The sequence below is a fragment of the Lissotriton vulgaris genome, chromosome 8, assembly GCF_964263255.1.
Source record: "Lissotriton vulgaris chromosome 8, aLisVul1.2, whole genome shotgun sequence".
Classification (NCBI taxonomy): Eukaryota; Metazoa; Chordata; class Amphibia; order Caudata; family Salamandridae; genus Lissotriton; species Lissotriton vulgaris.
This window is the reverse complement of record NC_141696.1, coordinates 129,386,070-129,408,202: the sequence shown is the minus strand read 5'-3', so window position 1 is coordinate 129,408,202 and position 22,133 is coordinate 129,386,070. Positions and strand designations below refer to the sequence as shown.

The 22,133-nt window shown below is 50.4% G+C and overlaps 1 protein-coding gene across 1 annotated transcript in view; it reads right to left on the bottom strand.

Moving 5' to 3' along the window:
* LOC147693600 (sialidase-3-like) overlaps window positions 1-18,564 on the bottom strand; it is a 126,419-nt gene extending 107,855 nt beyond the window's left edge. The window contains exon 1 of the mRNA XM_086933818.1: window positions 18,396-18,564. The gene's annotated coding sequence lies outside the window, so the exon portion shown is untranslated. The remainder of the gene's footprint in view (window positions 1-18,395) is intronic.
* Window positions 18,565-22,133: the final 3,569 nt, after the last annotated feature.

Genomic DNA, 22,133 nt, shown 5'->3' with positions numbered 1-22,133 from the left:
AAGCTGGCCTGGACACTCCTTCTTTACCGTGTGGGATTTTCTCTTTGGATTTCTGGGGAGTCGCTACCCCGTCCAGGCCCTCCGCTGCAAGGGGCAGGGGTTCAGAGCGCAAATTAACTTTGGATATATATATATATATATATACACACACATAGAGATATACATATACATACACACTTATTTTCACACATACACAATACACATTGGACTACTACACATATTTACAATTTCCCAGAAGCTGGGACTAAAACCCAAGTCTCCAGGATGGAAGATAAGCAGTTTAGCCAAATGACCACAATACCACTTTTCCCCTCTCCTCATCACAGTCTTTATATTATGAGGGCAACTCATCTCCAAGAGAAAGGCAACTCACCCACCAGGCTCAGCCCCTCCTCCATCAGGAGGAATTAAGCAGGGCCTGCTTGGGAGAGGGAAAAGGTTAGCCTTGATCTCCTCTGAGGCGGAAAGCCGGAGGTTTAGCTCTATCTGCATTTATTTTTAAAATTGTCACAAAATATCTGTTTTTAAACTCACAACAACAACCTGTCTCACCTGAGTTGAAGCGCTGCCGCTTCGCGCTCACAACAAACCCCCACCTTCAGGAAATCACAACAGCGCCAGCGCGCCAAAAGGCGGAGCCACGCCCACTGCGAGGCCACGCCCACCGACCACTACAAATGTGTCGACCAACCAAGCGCAGCGGACGAGCGCAGCGGGAGCGCCGTCTGCGCGCCGAAGGCGCGCCTAAGGCAAGCCCGTCTGCGCCCGTCCGCGCCAAGACCGCGCCTAGCGCACGAAACTCTGCGCAAACCCCAACCATCATTAAGTACCTCCCTGAAGACCTCTATCGACTACAGGGTGGCAAACACTGCCCCTGTATACTCGATCTAACAAAGCCTGCGGACACTATCAGCTGTAAAAGTTGCAACTGGGCGCCCACTAATCCTCCAGCCTCTATACCCACCCCCCTATTGCATCCCAAGACCGCCCCAACGCTTTTTAAAGGAGGTCTGATTAACGCACGCTCTATGTGCAAACATAATCAAGACATTCACGACCTCATCTGCGATTCGGACCTAGACTGCCTAATGATAACCGAAACTTGGTTAACAGAAGATAGCAATCCTGATATTGCTGCCTCCCTACCTCAAGGCTACTCATTCTTTAGGCAGGACAGACCAAAAGGCAGAGGAGGAGGTGTCGCCATAATACTTAGGAACACCTTCCCATGCCACTCCTTCAACCTCGAGCCCCTAAAAAACACGGAAGGCCTAGGTTTCTCAATCAAATTGAACGAGCAAACCTCCTTCTCTGGTGGCCTCATTTACCGCCCGCCCGGTAATGCCACTGATTTTCTTGATTCACTGTGCGACTCCCTGGGCCACTTTCTTCTCCGATACCCCCACTTCACCCTACTCGGGGATTTCAACCTACATCTCGACTCCAAATCGGATCCCCAAGCCACCAATTTCCTCCAAACACTCGAAATGTTCAATCTCCAACAACTAGTCTCCCAGCCTACCCACCTGCATGGGCACACCCTTGATGCTGTATGCACCAATCTCTCTTCCCTCATCACCCTACCCCCGCTCCCTCAAGTCTGGACTGACCACAGCTTGATTTTGTTCCACATCCATAGCGTATGTTCCCCCTCTCGCAATAACACTAACTCTCGCCTCTCCAACCCTACCAATTGGAAAAAAGTCCAAGAAAGCCTGACTCTTAAACCTATGGATCAATCCCACACCCCGACCCTGTCCGGAAATATAGAAATCGACGCCGACCTCTTTTACAATTGGCTCACACACGAAATGAAAACCAGAAACCCCCCCAAACGTCAAGGCAACTCTCATAAAAAATCCAAAATCAATGCCCCCTGGTTTACCCCCGACCTTGCCACCTCTCACCTACTATGTAGGAAAGCAGAGCGAAAATGGCGTAAGTCCTATGACATTGACGATCGTCTCCTATATACTCAAACAAGAAAAGCCTATCTTTCGAGTATCAAATCTGCCAAGAAGTCCTATTATGTGAACGCCATTAAAGAATCCCATCAAAAACAAAAGACCTTGTTTTCTATTGTAAAGTCATTCACCCAGCCCAAAGCACTGCAACCTGAAATACCCCCATCACAGGACCTCTGCGATAAAATCTCCGACTATTTTGAAGAGAAAATTGTTTCCATCCAAAGCAATTTCCCCCCTTTTTGTACCTCCTCACTCCCCCCTCCCTCGGACTCCTTTTCCGGAAGCTTGAGCAGTTTCTCCCCTGTAACTCTGGCACAAACTAGAGAAGTCATCCTGGCCTGCAAATCAGGCTCCCCCTCCGACCCCTGTCCCCCCAAAATTCTACACCAAACCATCGACGTGATCAACCCAATAATTAACAACATAGTCAATTCGTCGCTTAACACAGGAATAGTCCCCCCCCCGGTGGAAGAAAGGAATTGTCAAGCCTCTCATGAAAAAGGCCAATAAATCACCATCTGACTTGACCAATCTGCGCCCGATCTCACTACTCCCTGCCCTAGGTAAAATAACCGAACAACTGGTCTATAAAGAACTTAGACAATACCTGGAAACAAATAACATACTCCACCCGCAGCAGTCGGGTTTCCGTCCCAAACATTCGACGGAAACAGCGCTGATAGAACTATCAGACACGATCAAACTGCTTCAAGATCAGCGTAAAAATTCAATTCTCATCCTTCTTGACCTGACCGCGGCGTTTGACACCATTTCCCATTCCATCCTCATCAGTAGACTGATGAACATAGGGATTTCAGACTACGCTCTATCCTGGTTAAAATCATTCCTTACAGACCGATCACAGACTGTCGCTCTGGGCCCTTTCCATTCAAAAGAAAAAACGATTTCCTCAGGCGTCCCACAGGGTTCTATCCTAAGTCCCCTCCTTTTCAACATCTATCTCATTCCTCTCCTATCCCTGATTGAATCCTTTGGAATACCTGTTACCTCCTACGCCGATGACACTCAGCTCATCGTGCCCCTGGATGGTAGCTCCACCAGCGCCGAACTCAACCTCAAGAACTGCTTAACGGAGGTCTTCCATTGGATGAACATAAATCATTTAAAATGTAATTCTAATAAAACGGAGATTATCCCAATTGGAAAGAACACCTCCTTCAGCCCAGCCCTCTGGTGGCCAGACGACTCAATCGCCCCCCCCCCCAAACTGTAACTACGGCCAGGAATCTAGGCGTCATTTTCGACTCAGATCTCTCCTTTGACCAACATGCTAAGACGGTAGCCGGCAAATGTTTCGGGACAATAAGATCCTTAAAAAAGTTCTTCAACTTCCTCCCTCTCGACGCCAGAAAGAGTGTAGCAGTAGCCCTCATAATTTCACGACTAGACTACTGCAACGGCTTACTGGCAGGAGCAAAAAAGAGCACTCTTGCGAAACTCCAGAGCGTGCTTAATACAGCTGCTCGACTCGTACTCAAACTGCCCCGTAGAGCCTCCATCTCCGCAGCCCTTCGATCCCTACACTGGCTACCTCTCCACAAGAGAATTTTATTCAAAATTCTAATCATCGCCTTCAGAGCTTTTAATAAATCCGGTCCAAAATACCTCCACAAACGTTTTCCCCACTACACCCCCAGGCGATCTCTCCGTTCGTCCCAGGACAACCTCATCCTGCCTGCAAAGTATAATCTGAAGACGAAGGGAGCCAAAACCTTAAGCTACTTGGCCACCAAAGCATGGAACAATCTGCCCAAACACCTCAGGCAATTAACGCAAGAAAAACCATTCAGAAAGGTTCTTAAGACGTGGATCTTCAGCCTCCCCGATGATCTCGCTAAAGCAGCCATCTAATTTCCTCTCCGCCCCCAGACCGGTAATCAAGGATTCTTAGCGCCATGATGCTCCTTCCGGAGCGACCGCCGCGCTTTACAAATACCCCTACAAATACAAATACAAATACAAAAGGAGGATGATGTCATTTTCAAACTTAACAGAAAGAAAAGCAAGCGAGCACTGTCCAGTGCAGACTTTTGAGGGTTGTGGCTGGGAGCCAGAACCTCACAAAGGCAGCAGAGAGGGTGAGGCCATGCAAGCTGTTTACATTCTGAAACTGTGTATCTGCCTGACTTCACCACCCTCATTCTTTGTCCTTGAAAACGTATCTTAACCCTGGCAGCTCCTGGTGTGATGCTTGCAGAGCACAGAAAGGGCCTCCTTCACCCTCATGCAGCTCTTGTCAAGGCAGTGGCCTTGGTAAGGAGGTGTAAACACACTTGAAGCTGCAGAAAGGTTCAGTTAATCGGACGGTATTCTCAGTCATAAATCAGCGTTTGTTCTTTGGGCTGAACAGGCTCTAGGACAACAGCTTACAAGGCCAGTGAATACTTTTTAACTGGCTATAAATGAGGTGCATATTATTTTGTTTATGAAAGGCCTTGAGGGTGAGAAGCCTGTCTCTGTGAATGAGGCGTAACAGTGGCATAACAAAACCTAAGGGCCCCCGTGCAGAGTATCACCCACTTCCTGGCCCACCCCCTATCACTTTTGCTGAGGGGGTCCCCTGGAACTCGCCCTCCCACCCGCATCGCAGGGGCTTATGTTACCCCACTGGCACACAATGCGTTTGTGAGTTTACTCAATTTTTTAATAGTATGTTGTGCAATCATGAAATGACATCATTTCTTTGTGTTCGCAGCACAAGTTAACAAATGGAGGGACCGATTTACAGTTTGGTGGAGGGGGTGTTCTGTCACAAAGGGGGCGGAGTACTCTCTTTGCCAAACTAAAGGTCCAATCACCTGATTTAGAGACAGGCAGGACTTCAGTATGTAGCCGGCGCTGCCGCCTACATACCCCTCCAATGGCCCGACAGAGTAAGGGCCATCAGAGCCTCCTCCACCCCGACATCGCCACCACCATTCACGACAGCAACTAGATCCAGAGAAAGGACCGCCCCAACCACCCAGGATGAGCACTCCCCATCACACACAAGAGTTCCCTCCGACTCTCCACATCCACCACGAGCGACTCCTCCACCACCACTGTACAGCTTCACTTCCAGATCCAGACCAGCCCTAGAACCACTCTTTGCGGCACCCTCGCCTACAGACCCCCCAGACCTCGTGCTTCGTTCACCACTAAATTGCTGACCTCATCGCCTCCATGGACTGCATACTCTCCGGAGACCTGAACTTCCACCTCGACACCTTAACGACCCCAACTACACCGCCCTCCTGGACAACCTCGCCAACATCGGACTGAAACAGCTCATCAACACCCCCACCCACAAGGCAGGTCACACCCTCAGCCCCATATTCGCAGGTGGGAACAACATCCGCTTCAGCAACACCACGCAGCCCCTCTGGACAGACCACCAGAAGAATGATTAGCCAAACATCCAGTAGCATGAGGTGAGGAGTAATACTCCTGTGGGTGGAGCTAGGGGCCGCTCTATGTACATCTTAAAGAAGGAGTAACAATACATCTTGCAAAGAACTAGTCACTGATATATCATATTTGTTCTGCATGATTTATGGGATAAAGATATTGAGGTCTTGATGGAGTTACTATTTATAAGTAAAGGCAAAAGGGACAGGCCCGCCGGGGGGCGTGCACCCATATGGCTAAGGAACGATATCCTGTGTGCATGAACTACTCTGGGTGCCTCCAGTCTGGCATCTCTTCTTTTTTCACATTCCTTGCCCAATCTTTCCTTACTTTGGCCTGCTCTTGCTCAGCTTTGTTTTATTGCACTTTCTACAACCCTTCCCGTGTACTTCCACCAGACATCCTTTTTATCATGTATGTTCTCCCCGTGTTCCTGTGCACAGGATCCTTTCTATTCTTTTCCCTATGCGCCCCTTTTTCACTTGAACTTCTCCACATAGGATGCAACACTGTTGCTCATCCCAATATCTGTTCCAAATGCGCTGAAAGCATCAAGTGAAACCGACAGATAGGGCTAGCACCAGGCTTCCCAAAATGTAACATCAATCAGTTGGAAAGGCCAACACCGCAGGGCTTTATCCCTGTGGTGCTCGGTCCTGACATACAGTCCTGTTTTTGTTCCAATGTGCTTTACCTTCTTTTGTGTGTCTCCACTAGTGCTTGCCATTCTTACTAAAATGGATGCTTTCTGTGAAATTATCACATCAGCTTGTCTTGGCGTGAGTACCCCAGACTTGGAGGTTCCTGGATAGAGATGCTTCCGAAAAGAAGCTGTAAACAGTGTTGTTTACCTCTTACTGAAAAACACCCTTTTCAGGGAGGGGAAATGGGTAGTTTTAGGTTGCATACATTTGTTTATTACCTAGTTCTACCAATAGTGGGTGCCTGCAAGGAAAGATACAAGCAATGAGCAACACCACTTAACAGGGAAGGGGTTATGAGGTATTAGGGACTCCAGTGTGAAGTAAGAGAGTGAGAAGCATCCTAGGGCACCTATACCCGGGTAAGACCATTCATAGGCACAGTACTCGTGACTGCCTGAAGTGTGGCCTATAAGATTGGCTACTGTGCCACCAATCAAAATTGCCCCCTTTATCCACGCCATTCTATTTAGTTGCTGGGTGGCTGGTCACATGAACGGATATGGCCCAGAGAGCTCCTGGACCAGCTTTGGTCAACAAGTACCCCAGTGCCTTAAACAACAAATACTCCAATGCTTTAAATGTCTGTCCGGATGTGGCGGAGTATAGAGTATTCTGAACAGAGCAGCAAGAACACTTCACTCCCTCATCACACTACCTTCTCTGTCAAGCATTCCACCCAGGACTCAGTACACCCTGTGGGTGAAATATTAGCCTCTTCCGTGCCCGGCGGGCCACTGGGAGCTCTTCTGTTCTTGCTAGAGGAACATTAGCCTCAAATTCTGCGACAATTTAATGACGGTAGGATCCAAGCATGACATTAGAAGGGTGGGGGATGGGGTGCCACATGACTGTGCCGGCACAGTACTTGCCACTTAAATCTCTTTTCACTGGAGAACTACCCACATGTTCCTTCTGTAGGAGGTCTGCCATATGCAGCCATTGGTGATAAAGGGCCCGAGTCACAAAGAGTCTGCGTAGTCGTGGTGGAGGCTCTGCAGTTGTGGCGGAATGTCTGCGATGAGAGTTGGAGTGCGGAGATTTCACAACGAGTGCAGAGATTCTGCCACGAGTGCAGAGATTCTGCCACGAGTGCAGAGACTCTGCAGCGAGTGCAGAGACTCTTGAGTGAGTGCAGAGGCTTCTTCCAGGTGTGGTGACACCGCTGAGAGTGTGGATGCTCTGCTACGAGTGCAGAGGCTCCCCCACAAGTGCAAAGATTCCGCGATGAGTGCGGAGACTCCGCCACGAGTGCAGAGGCTCTTTGTAAATCGGGCCTTTAGTCATTTGTGGGATCAAAGAGAGTAATAAAATGGCAGAAAGAACTGTAGAAAAGACAAGCTTTTTCTGGATCCATCTTGAGGGGTATCTGCACTGCAGGAGGTACGCCTGGGTCCGCGGGAGGTACAACTGGGTCCACGGGAGGTACAGCTGTGTCCGCGGGAGGTACAGCTGGGTCCGCCGGAGGTACAGCTGGGTCCGCGGGAGGTACTGCTGGGTCCGTGGGAGGTACTGCTGGGTTCGTGGGAGGTACGGCTGGGTCTGCGGGAGGTACGGCTGGGTGTCTGCGGGAGGTACGGCTGGGTCCATGGGAGGTACAGCTGGGTCTGTGGGAGGTAAGGCTGGGTCTGCAGGAGGCTCAGCAAGGTGGGGGTAGTGTTTTGGGGGGAACCCAGTGAGGTCTTGAGTAGTGGCTAGACTGTTTTCTTTAATCACCAGCTGCTTTGTTAAAATACTCTATTTGACATCAATGCCTGCTCACTTAACTTACTCCAACTAACCTCAATGCTTGCTCAACTAACTTACTCCACCTAACCTCATTGCCTGCTCAACTATCTTACTCCACCTAACCTCAATGCCTGCTCAACTAACTTACTCAATCAATCAATCAATCAGTGATACTTATAAAGCGCGCTACATACCCGTAGGGTCTCAAGGCGCTGGGGGGAGGGGGGGGGGGGGGGGGGGGTGCCGCTACTGCTCGAACAGCCAGGTCTTCAGCGTCTTCCTGAAGGAGAGGTGGTCTTGGGTCAGGCGCAGGTCGGACGGGAGGGAGTTCCAGGTCTTGGCGGCCAGGTAGGAGAAGGACCTTCCTCCTGTAGTCGCTCTTCGGATGCGGGGGACGGCGGCGAGGGCGTGGTTGGCTGATCGGAGGTGGCGTTTGGGAACGTAGAAGTTGACTCGGCTGTTGAGGTAGCTCGGGCCTTGGTCGTGTAGGGCTTTGTGTGCGTGGGTGAGGAGGCGGAAGGTGATTCTCTTGTTGATGGGGAGCCAGTGAAGGTCTCTCAGATGTCCGGAGATGTGGCTGGATCGTGGGATGTCGAGGATGAGTCTGGCTGAGGCGTTTTGGATCCGCTGGAGTCTCTTCTGGAGCTTGGCGGTGGTCCCGGCGTAGAGGGCGTTGCCGTAGTCCAGTCGGCTGGTGACGAGGGCCTGGGTGACGGTCTTCCTGGTCTCTGTGGGGATCCACCAGAAGATCTTCCGTAGCATGCGTAGGATGTTGAAGCACGCCGAGGAGACGCTGCTGACTTGCCTGGTCATGTAGAGGGAGGAGTCCAGGATGAAGCCCAGGTTTCGTGCATGGTCTGTCGGTTTGGGTGCGGTGCCCAGGGCGGGAGGCCACCAGGAGTCGTCCCAGGCGGAGGGAGAGGAGCCCAGGATGAGGACCTCCGTCTTGTCCGAGTTCAGTTTCAGGCGGCTGGTCGTCATCCACTCGGCTACCTCTTTCATCCCTTCGTGTAGGTTGGCTCTGGCGGCGGCGGGGTTGTTGGTCAGGGAGAGGATCAGCTGGGTGTCGTCGGCGTAGGAGATGATGCTGAGGTGGTGTTTGCGTACGATGGCCGCGAGGGGGCTCATGTAGACGTTGAAGAGGGTGGGGCTCAGGGATGATCCTTGGGGGACGCCGCAGATGACTTCGGAGGCCTCTGACTTGTACGGTGGTAGGCGGACTCGCTGTGTTCTTCCGTCGAGGAAGGAGATGATCCATTCCAGCGCCTTGTCCTGTATTCCGATGTTGCTGAGGCGCCGTATTAGGGTGCGGTGGCAGACCGTGTCAAATGCCGCGGAGAGGTCTAGGAGGATGAGGGCCGCTGTTTCTCCATTGTCCATCAGGGCTCGGATGTCATCGGTGGCGGCGATGAGGGCGGTCTCGGTGCTGTGTTTGGCTCGGAAGCCGGACTGTGAGGGGTCGAGGGATCCGTTCGTCTCGAGGAAGGCGGCCATCTGCTTGTTGACGGTCTTCTCGATGACTTTGGCTGGAAACGGGAGAAGCGAGATGGGGCGGTAATTCTTGAGGTCGGTGGGGTCCGCTGTTGGTTTCTTGAGTAGAGCGCTGAGTTCGGCGTGTTTCCAGCTCTCGGGGAAGATGGCGGTGTCGAAGGATGTGTTGATGATGTCTCGCAGGTGGGGTGCGATGACAGCGTCGGCCTTGTTGAAGATGTGGTGAGGGCAGGGGTCGGTTGGTGATCCGGAGTGGATTGAGTTCATCGTGCGGATGGTGTCATCTGTGCTGATCGGGGTCCAGGCGTGGAGGGTGGTGGTGGGGAGGGGTGGCTGGTCGGTCGTGGTGTACGTTGGTTGGTTGTTGAAACTGCTGTGTATGTCTGTGATCTTGTTGTGGAAGTAGGAGGCGAGGGAGTTGCAGAGGTCTTGCGATGGGGTGATGTCGTTGTTCCCTGCGTTGGGGTTGGAAAGCTCTTTCACGATGTTGAAGAGTTCCTTGCTGTTGTGTGCGTTGTTGTCCAACCGGTCCTTGAATGCTGTTCTCTTGGCGGCGCGGATCAGCTGGTGGTGTTTCCGGGTGGCAAGTTTGAAGGAGGTCCTGTTGTCCGGTGTCGGATCCCTTTTCCAGACTTTCTCGAGGGCTCGGCAGTTCTTCTTGGAGCTCTTGAGTTCGTCGGTGAACCATGGGGCCTTCTTGCTGCCGGGTCTGCTAGGCGGGGTCCTCAGCGGGGCGAGTTCGTCCGCGCAGTTGCTGATCCACTTCGTGATGTTATCGGCGGCCTGGCTGGGGTTCGCTGAGCTGGCAGGAGGGTGTTGGCTCAGGGAGGTGGCGAGCTGGTCTGCTGTGATCTTGTTCCAGCTTCTGCGGGCGGTGTGTTGCTGGTGTTGGTGGGTCGTCGTTCTCTTGAAGGTGAAGTGGACGCAGCTGTGGTCCGTCCATTGAAGCTCTGTGGCGTGGCTGAAGTCGATGTCTGTGCTGGATGAGAAGACGGCGTCGAGTGTGTGTCCGGCGAGGTGGGTGGGGGTGGACACCAGTTGCTTGAGTCCCAGGTTGGCGAGGTTGTCGAGCAGGGTGCTGGTGTTGTGGTCGTTGTTGTTCTCAAGATGGAAGTTGAGGTCTCCCAGGAGGATGTAGTCAGCGGAGGGGAGGGCATGCGGGCTGACGAAGTCGGCGATGTCCTCGCTGAATTGCGTGCGTGGTCCAGGGGGTCGGTAGATCAGGATCTAGCACCCTATGTCGAGGAGTAGGCGTCCTCAATATAGAATATAAGAAAATGCAAAAAAACGTTAGCAAGGACAACAAGTGTGTTCCTCGCAATTCCCCAAAAATTGTAGTATTCGGAGTAGTAAGCCCAGGAGCAGCGTAGAAGATAAATTGCAGAGCGGATAACTCTCAGTCTTTCTTCCGAAGCGAACGGTGGTTGTGCAGCAGCGTACTCCCGGGTCGCCGTGTTCCTCGTGTGGACCACACGAGGAACACGGCGACCCGGAAGTACGTTTTTTTGCATTTTCTGATATTGCATATTGAGGACGCCTACTCCTCGACATAGGGTGCTGAATCCACATCTTTGACAATCACAGCAAAGGTTACGGGCCCTGCCGGGTTGGAAGTATCACAGGCGGAGCGACCTCTATGCTTTATACAGCCACGTATAGCCCTGAGGATTCGCATTAGCGATGAAACACGTGTCGGCTGGCTGTTTTTGAAAAATAAAAGAATTCTATCGGACCATTACTACACAGGAGATCCCAGAATTTTCTGTTGCTTTGTTGCTTTTTCTATTGTATATTTACTCATATACGACCTAATGAATGTTCATGTGTGTGCATAGGGTATTCCTCTTTTGTCAGTTGGTTAGTGAGCTTGGTTGACTAACCTTTGAGTGGTTCCAAGGGTTTTTCCACTCACCCAGTTGCACCACCCACACACAGCATGCTACATTGCATATGTGTCGACTTATGGCAGAGTGCCCATTGCCTATCTGACACTAAAAACCTTTTAGGACTAGCTATAGCTAACTTACTCTAATCAAGAATGAACGAAGGCTCTGTCATTACAAATATTTCATTCTTGTTACATTATTTATCTTAAATGAACTTTTCAGTATTGATTCAAATTCATAATGATTATATATCACTGTTCATTTAACATGACTGCACAGATGTGTAGTAATCAATCAATCAGAGTACTTGTAAAGCGCGCTACTCACCCGTGAGGGTCTCAAGGCGCTGAGGGGAGGGGGGTGCCACTACTGCTCGAAGAGCCAAGTCTTGAGGAGTCTTCTGAAGGTGAGTAGGTCTTGGGTCTGCCGGAGGTGGGTAGGGAGGGTGTTCCAGGTCTTAGCTGCGAGGTAGGAGAAGGATCTGCCGCCGGAGGTCGTTCATTGGATGCGGGAGACAGCTGCGAGGGCGAGGTTGGCGGAGCGGAGCTGACGGTGGGGATGTAGAAGCGGAGTCTGCTGTTCAGGTAGGCTGGTCCGGCGTTGTTGAGTGCTTTGTGTGCGTGGGTGAGGAGCTTGAAGGTGATCCTCTTGTCGACGGGGAGCCAGTGTAGGTCTCTCAGGTAGGGGGTGATGTGGCTGCGGCGGGGGACTTGACGATCAGTTGAGCGGAGGCGTTTTGAATGCGTTGTAGTCGTCGTAGGTGTTTGGCTGGGATTCCTGCGTAGAGTGCGTTGCCGTAGTCCAGTCTGCTGCTGACGAGGGCCGGTGTCACCGTTCTTCTTGTTTAGGTTGGGATCCACTTGTAGATCCTGCGGAGCGTGTTGTAGCAGGAAGAGGAGACGGTGTTGACCTGCTTAGACATGGAGAGGTAAGAGTCGAGGATGAATCCTAGGTTGCGTGCATGGTCGGTGGGTGTCGGTGCTGTTCCCAGTGTGGTCGGCCACCAGGAGTCGTCCCAGGCTGAGGGGGTGGGTCCGATGATGAGGACCTCCATCTTGTCAGAGTTCAGTTTCAGACTGCTGCTCCTCATCCTGTCGGCGACGGCCTTCATTCCCTTATGGAGGTTTGTTTTGGCGGTGTGTGGGTCCTTGGTGAGGGAGAGGATGAGCTGGGTGTCGTCGGCGTAGGAGATGATGTTGAGGTCGTGGTGGCGGGCCACTTGTGCGAGGGGGGCCATGTAGACGTTGAACAGCATCGGGCTGAGGGATGAGCCCTGGGGGACGCCGCAGATGATGTTGGTGGCTTCGGATCGGAAGGGTGGGAGGCGGACGCTCTGGGTTCTGCCGGAGAGGAAGGACGTGGTCCAGTCAAGGGCCTTCTCTTGGATTCCGGCTTCTTGGAGGCGTGTCTTTAGAGTGCGATGGCAGACCGTGTCGAAAGCAGCTGACAGGTCCAGAAGGATGAGGGCTGATGTTTCGCTGTTGTCTAGTTGGCGCCTGATGTCATCTGTGGCGGCGATGAGGGCTGTCTCGGTGCTGTGGTTTCATCTGAATCCGGACGGGGACGGGTCCAAGATGTTGTCTTCGAGGTGGCGGGCCAATTGCGTGTTGACGATTTTCTCAATGACCTTCACCGGGACCGGGAGATGGGCCGGATGTTCTTGAGGTCGTTGAGGTCCGCCATGGCCTTCTAGAGGAGGGCGTTGCTTTCGGCGTGCTTCCAGCTGTCTGGGAATGTCGCTGTTTTGAAGGAAATGTTGATGACCTTCCGTAGTTGGAGTGTGATGGCTGCGTCTGCTTTGTTGAATACGTGGTGTGGGGTGGGCACGGGTCTGACGGAGATCCTGAGTGGATGGAGTTTATGACCTTGCGTGTCTCGTCGTCGTTGACGTAGAACCAGGAGGTCAGGCAGTTGGCGCTGGTGGTGTTTGCAGGGGAGGTGGAGTCTGGCGTAGTCGGGGCGGTCGAGGTGTTGAAGCTGTCGTGGATGTCAGCGATCTTGCGGTGGAAGAAGATGGCCAGTGAGTCGCACAGTTCTTGTGAGGGCGGGATGTCGTTGGCGTTGGCGCTGGGGCTGGAGAGTTCTTTTATGATGCTGAAGAGCTCTTTGCTATCGTGTGCGTTGTTATCCAGGCGGTCTTTGAAGGAGGATCTCTTGGCTAATCTGATGAGGTGGTGATGTCTGCGGGTGGCGTCCTTGTGGGTTGCGTGGTTGTCCAGTGTGCGTTCGTGGAGCCATTTCTTCTCCAGTTTCCGGTATGCGCTTTTGGAGGTCTGGAGCTCGTCGGTGAACCAGGTGGCTCTCTTGCTGGCGTGGCTGTTGGAGGGTTTCCTGAGTGAGGCATGGGTGTTGGCGCAGTCGTCGATCCACTGTCTGAGGTTGCGGGCTGTGGCGTCTGGGTTGGTGGGGTCGGTGGGTGGGTTCTGGGCGAGGGTGGTGATCAGCTGGTCGTCGGTGACTTTGCTCCAGCAGCGGCGAGGCAGCTGTTGGGTGCAGGTTGGTTTCTTGAAGGTGAAACGGATGCAGCTGTGGTCGGTCCAGTGGAGTTTGGTGGTGTGGTCAAAGGCGACGTGGGTGCTTGTGGAGAAGATGGGGTCCAGCGTGTGGCCGGCGGCGTGGGTGGGTTTGGTGACGAGTTGTCTGAGGCCAAGGTTGGCGAGGTTGTCGGTCAGCGTGGCGGAGTTGGCGTCCTCGTTGTTCTCGAGGTGGAAGTTCAGGTCCCCGAGGAGGATGTAGTCCATGGAGGTGAGTGCGTGGGTGCTGGCGAGGTCGGCGATGGATTCGCTGAACTGAGCTCGGGGTCCGGGGAGGCTGTAGATGAGTGTTCCTCTGAGGGTGGTGTTGGGGTCGGTGTGGATCCAGAGGTGCAGGTGTTCGGCGGTGCTGAGAGTGTCATCTGCATGGGTGGCGACCTTGAGGGTGGACTTGTGGAGGATGGCTATTCCTCCTCCGATTCCATTGGTGCGATCCCTGTGGGTGATCTTGTAGCCGTCTGGGATGGCTATGGCGATGTCAGGCACCGAGGAGTCGTTCCACCAGGTCTCGGTTAGGAAGGCTACGTCTGTGGCGGAGGTGTCGAGCAGATCCCAGAGCTCGACGGCAAGTTTGCGTGCGGAGCGGGTGTTGAGGAGTGTGCAGCGGAGGTGCTTGGGTCCAGTCCTTGGAGGTTTGGTGGCTCTGTCGCAGGTAAAGCTGCAGGTGCGACAGGAGATGGGTCTGTGGGTCCGTTTCGGGGCGGCCTGGAAGCAGGTGTGGTTTTGGCCGGCGTTGAGTGCGTGGAGGGTACTGGCGTCGTAGCGGAGTCTGGTGTTGCAGCGTTCGCGGGGTTCAGGGGTTCTGGCGCTGGGCGCGGTCCAGGCACGGACGGGCGGGGACTGGCTTGCGTTAGGCGCACCTTTGGCGTGCCAGAGGCGCTCCCGCTGTGCGTGGCCGCGCAGCGTCCGGCATATATGGGGAGGTGGGAGGGAGGAGCAGCTGGGAGGCGGGAACAGCGAGTGGGCAGGGGGGCGGGGAAACAGTGGGACAGAAGCAGAATGGGGCGCAAAGAGGGGGAAAACAGTGGCACAGAAGTAAAAAACGGGGCACAACAGAGGGGAAAAACGAGTGGCACAAAAACAAAAACTGGGCACACAGAGGGGGAAAAACAGTGGCACAGAAAGTGAAAACGGGGCACACAGAGGGGGAAAACAGTGGCACAGAGGTCAGAAAACGGGGCACAACAGAGGGGAAAAAACGAGTGGCACAGAAGCAAAAGCGGGGCACACAGAGTGGGGGAAAAACAGTGGCTCAGAGGTCACAAACGGGGCACAAAAACGGGGGTAAAGCACACTTACCAGTGGGTACTCGGCAGCGGCAGCAGGGCCACACAGGCGGAGCTGCGTGGAGGGGGAGCGACCTACCAGGAGGGTCAAGGGTCGCTAGGAACCTCTCTTTTAATTGGAATATGCCCATTTGATAAATCTATTGATTTGCATGCTAAATCAAAGTCCAGGAACTGCAAAATGGGCCTTGGGGACTTGATAATCAGGCTAGTAGCATAGTATGACCTTTCCTGTTAATTGTCAGTTCATTACTGACACTTTATTTGAAAATTGAATGATGTCAAAAGTCTGCCATCCAAACCTGGTCCATTCAGAAAACTTTAAATGGAGTCAAGGTGGCCTGGAAAGACCTTGCAGCCTTCCACGATATTCTCTAATAGTGACCCTGCTTTATCCCCTGCTTGAGGGCTGCTGACGAGGGACACCCCTACCTTCCACCAGACCCTGGGACACCCCAGGGAGAAGAGCAAAATGAGACGCCATGTCCATGCATGCCGTCGAGGCTCGTGCTTGTGAGAAGCCACATGGGGGTGGCCAGTCTGCATAGGAGCCGGGTGCGTGCTCCTTGTTGTAATGTACGGATCCCGGGTGTATACTGAAATAATGTGAACATTATCAAGGACTTGATTCAAGAACCCTGCTCTGCTCTCCTAGACATGTGGACCCCCCCCCCGTGGAGAAGGCGAGCCTCTAGCTTTCCGTCTCACCCTTCCTAGTAGCACCAAAGGTGCTGTGAAGTATCCGTGAAGCTCAGGAGCGCTAGCTACACAACAAAATCCATAATATCAGGCGTTTATGAAAAGTTTGTTTACTGCTCGGCCACCTGTAAACCTCAATGAACACACTGTTATGTCGCTTTCGGTCAGACCTGCATGGGGTGTCATTGGAGTCTGCACTCCCTGTTTTTAGGGTGTCTATGGGTACCACCTAGCGCCTTGTCATCAAGACACCATGTTTCAAGCCCTGGGCTCTTCTGTTACTATAACTGATTTGAGGTGTGTCATCAGTTGGCACACGGAAGAAATACAGGACTACGACTCCCAGAACACACAAGTTGTGAAATAGTCTAGGAATCAACATGGTGCTCTAAGGACATGGGGCGAACGAGGAACTAATGAACTCTGCAGACTTAATATTTATTATCAGCTGTGCTATGTTTCCCAAGCCATGCAAGAGTAGATGCTCCAGTCCAGGATTTTTTCTTTGAATTCTGGGACATGTAGTCTTGTTTATTCCAGTATAAAACCAGGACTATAAGCAGGGCACAAGTCGGGGGTACACGCAGGTACACGGCATCCACCCACTATTTTCAGAGGGTGGACGCCGCCCCCCACCCACCAAGACGTTGGGCCCCACAAAAATATGCTGAACTTCTCCTGGTGTAATTTCCAGGCACCGGAACACGATCAGCAGCGCCTGTACGTTGTCTGCTTTCGATTCCCAGCAGCAATGTACAGGCAGCGAGGGAGCTTTTTTGTTCACCTCCAGCTGGGACAAAGTTATGGAGCGATCAGGCCTCCTTTTGTTTGAATATCCTGACTGGAGGCGGCCTGGAACCGCACACTTAAATGTAAATACCAAGCAGGGAAAACAAAGGCACACTGCTAATTGTCACTTCACAGGTACTTAAGAGAGGCATCTTTTGCCTTTGTTCGGTCCCTGTGTATAAGAGATGCATGCACTGTAAGAATGCTAGGTGTGTTCATCTGTCCCAGTATTTACACAAATAATTTCAATAGCACCATGTTATTTCTTTTATAGCGCTACACAACCCAATGCAGGGTGTCAGAGCTCTTTACGTAACATGCACATTATACATTGACAATAAATCATGTACGTGTGTAAATCAATATACAAAACGAGTTACATGAGACAGTTAGGGTAAGAAGGTGTAGGAGGCACATGCCCGTCATAGCTCACTGTGCTATAGTACAAGGATTGCGATTTATGACCTGCAGGAAACAAAAAGGATCTCTGTGTTAAAAGCAGTAACCCACTTCACTATCTACATAAAATAAAAATCTGTTATCTGCGTGTTAGATAATGTGCTTTGCAGGAGACACATTTACCTTCTCTACTACTTTGATTCAAATCTGGTACTTTACAAAACACAGATCTCTCCAGCAAGTGCATTAACCACCAGAGTTATCTCACCATTATTACTATTCCCTGAGATTTACTGGGCATCTTCACAGCAGATGCCTTACCCCAATCAAATATTATAAAAATGTAGACTTCACAACCAATTAAGCATAACAGATCTACTGCCATGCCTCTCCTTGTTGACAATTTCTTTGTGGTGGGGTTTAAAAAAATAAATGTGTTTGAGGCCCAGATTTTGCCACTTTTTTGCTACAACCCCAATGCCAAATCTAATTTGTTAAATCTCATAATGCACTTAAATGTACTCATGAAATACCTGATAAACATGTGTGTGAGGTCTTAATATCTGATGTCACTTCTTGTGATGTCAGTTCCAGTGAGGTCACTTCCTGTGATGTCCCATGCAATGTCATGTGTCGTGACATCATGCACTTTTTTTAGGGCTTGTGCCCGACTATAAGCTTCGAATTAAAATGAAAGAAATTGACAGGAGCTGGTCATCACGCATGGTAACCTGGCAGTTGTGTATTATACCTTTTACACTGCTACTGGAGGTCTGAAAGGAGAGGGGCTGTGAGGCGGTGGCAGTGTTACTTGTCTCATCTTCCCATCAGAGGATGCAGGAAAATGGATGTGACCTTATTGTCAATGCTATGAAAGGTCATGTGGGGTGTCCCTATTCCCTTGACTTACAGTGCATACAATACGGCTTTTGTAAGGTGTTAGAATCGCACCCCGGTTGTAAGTGCTCCGTTGCGAAGGTCACTTGGTGACCCCGTGTCATCAGGGATAGCAGAGTCCAGACCAGGTTTTCCCTTCCCAAACCACTGTAGTTTAGACCTTTCGAGGGACTGATCGGTGAGGAAGACTACAACTCCCACAATTCAACAGGCGTTTAACTGAATGTGCATTACTGCAACACGATTTGCCCACTCGCACTACAATCGGGTCACTTACTGCCAAACCGCACTAACAAATCTGTTCGCTCCATGTCATAGGGACCGAAGAACGCAGACCCCGCGAGGTCTGAGAAACACAAGAGCAGAACAACACTGACCGCTCCAGTAACCAAGGACCAGTCACCCACCTCACATGGATGGTACCCGGAGCTTTGACTAGAACAGAGGAGCGCGCCCTCTCTTAATGCAGCAGTCACAGGCAGCTGGCGCGCGGCAGAACTTTTCAGTAGTAGTAGCCCTCCCCAGTTCGCAGCGCGCAGAAGCAGCTTTCGCGGCGCACACTCATGGGCGCAGACATCCAATTGTTCTTTCATGGCTCATTGGTACTTACCTATTTGGACTGCTTTGCCGTCGGGAGGCAGCACCCGCCGTGCTGCTGCTGCTGTTGTGAAGAGTGTGCGCTCCCCTCGCCCCGCAGGGTGGACACCGGGGCCCCCGGGCCGGCAGGGGGCGGTGTTTCCTGCTCGGGGATGTTCATAAACTTCACGAGCAGGGCTGGGCTCTGTAAACACTGCGCTGCGGGAGCAGGGGGTGGGAGGCTGGCACCGCCGCGTACAGCGCAGCACAATCTTCAGCAGATTTATTCATAATTTATGTCAAATCTCACATCTGTCCGAGGTCAGACTGCAGCAGAAGTATGAGAAACTGCGAGAGGCGGGGGTGCGTGGAAACGGATGCTTCTCCGCTCAGCAGGAACAGAGACAAACAGTTACAAGATACAGAGAAATGCAGATTAGAATAACAACGGGAAGCGTTAGCTGCCTAAAGATAGGGTCGGAACTAGTTACATATTTAGGGGAAAGAGGAGAACATTCTAAAGGTAAAATAAAGACGTTGAGTGATGTGATCCTTAACTTGTGTCTTTCCGTTTCTATTTATTTAAGTATTTATACAGCGTGGACCATGTCATCGTCATCCCAGAGCTTTACAAAGTTGCCAAAAAGCATATCATGCACCACAAAAGAGAATAAGGCCAGATGCATTAAAGGGTTTTGCCCATTCTGTGTCTATGGGAAAATGGGTTCATGCATATGGCCCTAAATTCCTATGGATGTCACTAAATCGGGATTTTTTTTTATGAAGCGCGAACTTGGTCCAAGGGCATTGGAGCGCTTTACATAGCATTGAATATATCACTCAAGGTTAGATTTTTAAGGAACGGAGATAGCAGTTTCAATGAATTGCTCAGAATCACAGGATGTTGAATGAGCGCCGAGACTCGAAGCTGATTTCCCCGCTTTCGAAGTCGGTAGGTTTGGCTATTAAGCCACATCTCCTCCTCTAAACATCTGTACTTTAATGCAGGGGGAAATTGTTTTGAAGACCTCCTGCTGTTGTTTTGGTAGAAAAATATGCAGTTTGTGATTGGTCTCAGGAGTGTCACTTACTGATCCACAAGTCAGTTAAAGGTGAGGTCTCCTATGTGGCTTTCTTGAAAGCAGTTGATGTTCTTAGAACCGGGGAAGGTCGTTTCAGATAATTTTTTTCTCACCAGAAATAGTTTGGTAAAAAGCGCTTTTTTATTCACAAGTTATGAGAGTTTTTATGGGTCTACCTGGTTCTTATATAAACAAGGGCAGTACAATGGATGTGGACTGAAATACTTTACCAAAAGATGATGGTGCACCTCTGCACATGGTAGTGTCAAGGAGAAGGGTATACATTCTATTTTTTTAAGTTGGGGGGAGGGTGGGTGAGGCAAAGGCTAAAAGCAGAGGTTAAACAAAATCCTTTAAATAGTGTTAAAAGAAAAAGGCCTTTTAAAATTTGAATTCTCACCCACATTCTGCTGAAAGTGTCTCCCTGGGCTCCTAGACGGTAGAGCATGATGAAATGCATTTAACTCACTCCTTGTGTTCATATAAGTCTCATTGTATGCCGAGATGCATGGAACGCATGTATCGCACTGCCTGAATATTAGCACTGATAACTGTGAACGCTGCTCAGGGAGACGCACAAGTTTCAGTTTAGGCACATTATGAATGCTTACCGCATGTATGGCAAAGCGGTGGGTTAACAGACCATTCACAACAGATACCCATTGTGATTTTTATGTTTCCAGCTTGTTCGGAATTGAGTGCATGGCAGAGGTGCATTGAGCTTGCTATGCCTGAATGATTCAGCATTACAAAGTGCTACCACGTAACTTGTATGATGTCTCTGTCACTTTATTTCCTACAGATATTCACACTGAGTGATATGGAAGATCGTAAGTTATGAACTATCATACTCGTGCCCCCTGTCTTAGTGTGTATGTGGGTACTGACTAGGAGCAACTCATTACTAACAGGGACATCTTGGTCCAGAAGAAAGCCCTTCTGCCACTGTGGGTCCCTTTTCAGAAGGCTGAAACATGTAGACATAGGATGTGAAAGATCATCACTATCTCTTATCACATCCCCCCATGTTTTTAATCCTACTTAAGGTGCCCATTATTAATATAAAACTCATTAAATAAATACAATTAAATAGATAAATACATAAATATTACCTTGAGGGGTGGGAAGCCTTGAGGTAATTTTCTCCTTTTGATACCTGTAAAACCCCTCTGCTGTATTTCAGGCATTGTAGCACGTCCAGATGCGCTAGGCATCTGGGGTGGCAACCCTATGATGAAGCATGCCACTAACTAGTGTTAGTGGGTGAGCGTTCTTTTAAAAACCTAAAGGTTTCCCGACTCATGAGAGTGAGAGCCATCACAAGATTTGCAACTTTGGTAGCAGGCTGCCTTTCATTTGTTTGTTATATTAGATAGGGAAGTAAAGTGAGCCTCTCTCTTTTTGTTATTCTCTAGACCACTGCACAGGCATACATTTATAAAAAGTGATAGTTTTTTAACATGAACTTGGAAACATCCATGGCTTGCTCCCGACAACAATGCCATTTGTGAACTAAGGGGCAAGCCAGTAGTCATGTAAAACCTAAAAATTGGCTAGATTTTTATGAAAGAAGGAGCGACAGTATAGTCTTTTAAATCAGACATAACAGGTGTTTGTACAGTGCGTATCCTGAATTCAAGTATATCAAAATAATCACATAAGTGATCATTAAAAAAATGAGGCTCTGTGAATAAAATGTTTGCCGCAGATCCCAAAATTTGGACAAGTAGGAAAGAGGGAATTGGTTCTCAGTTATATAGTTTCACATTTTGAATTTCAGCCATCCGATAAATATCTCGGTCTCAATTTCTCTCTCTCCTGTTTTACATAAAAGGTCTCTGTTTCGTCTTGGTGTGCACACTAGATATTAAAGTAAACATTCTGATGACACTAAATACTGAGGACAAAATATCGAAAAAAATACGGACAGGTAAGTAAGTATAGATTTTCTACGCCTAACTCCACACATATGTACCCACCTGGTACATATATATTCCAGGTATATAGATGTTGAGTTGGGAATAGAAAATCTATACTTTACTAGATGTACTTTCCTTTCAATATTTTGTCCCTTAATATTCTTATATGTCCACATTGAGTAGTACAATCTTTGGCATTTATTCTTGGCAGAGGAGCCAACACAGACCTAGCAGCCCCGACTTGTGTCCCAGACCCAACTACCAAGCCAAGAAGTCCTTTATTTGGGAGGTGTCCCAGCACAAACACACCCACCCTAAAAGCGAATCCCCTAGCCGCAACATTCTGTGCACCCAACACAACACAGGGAAAAGTAGACGCGTTGCCCTCCTAGGTCAGTGACTCATATTCCTGAATCTATCTCATGAGGTTTCTGAGTCAAGGCTGCAGGATCAATAGCAAGCCCACGGAAAGGGCAATCCATAGGGGAAGCATCATTGGCGTAGTTTGAAATGCGTCCTTTTTTGGGCAATATTTACCCCACAAATGGTCTTATACCCTCCAGACAATGCAACAGATGGGAACCTGGCCACATTCACATAGCATACAACACATATGCATTGTGGAGGAGGTGAGGGCTCCATCTGTGGGTCACTGGATGGATAATTCCAGGGAGGATCCATATGCCTCCAGGTCACTCGCTATATAGGTAAAAGCGCCTGCGCCCCTCAAGCAAGACTCGCCTCAGGCTCCAACCAACCCTACAGCCTTGT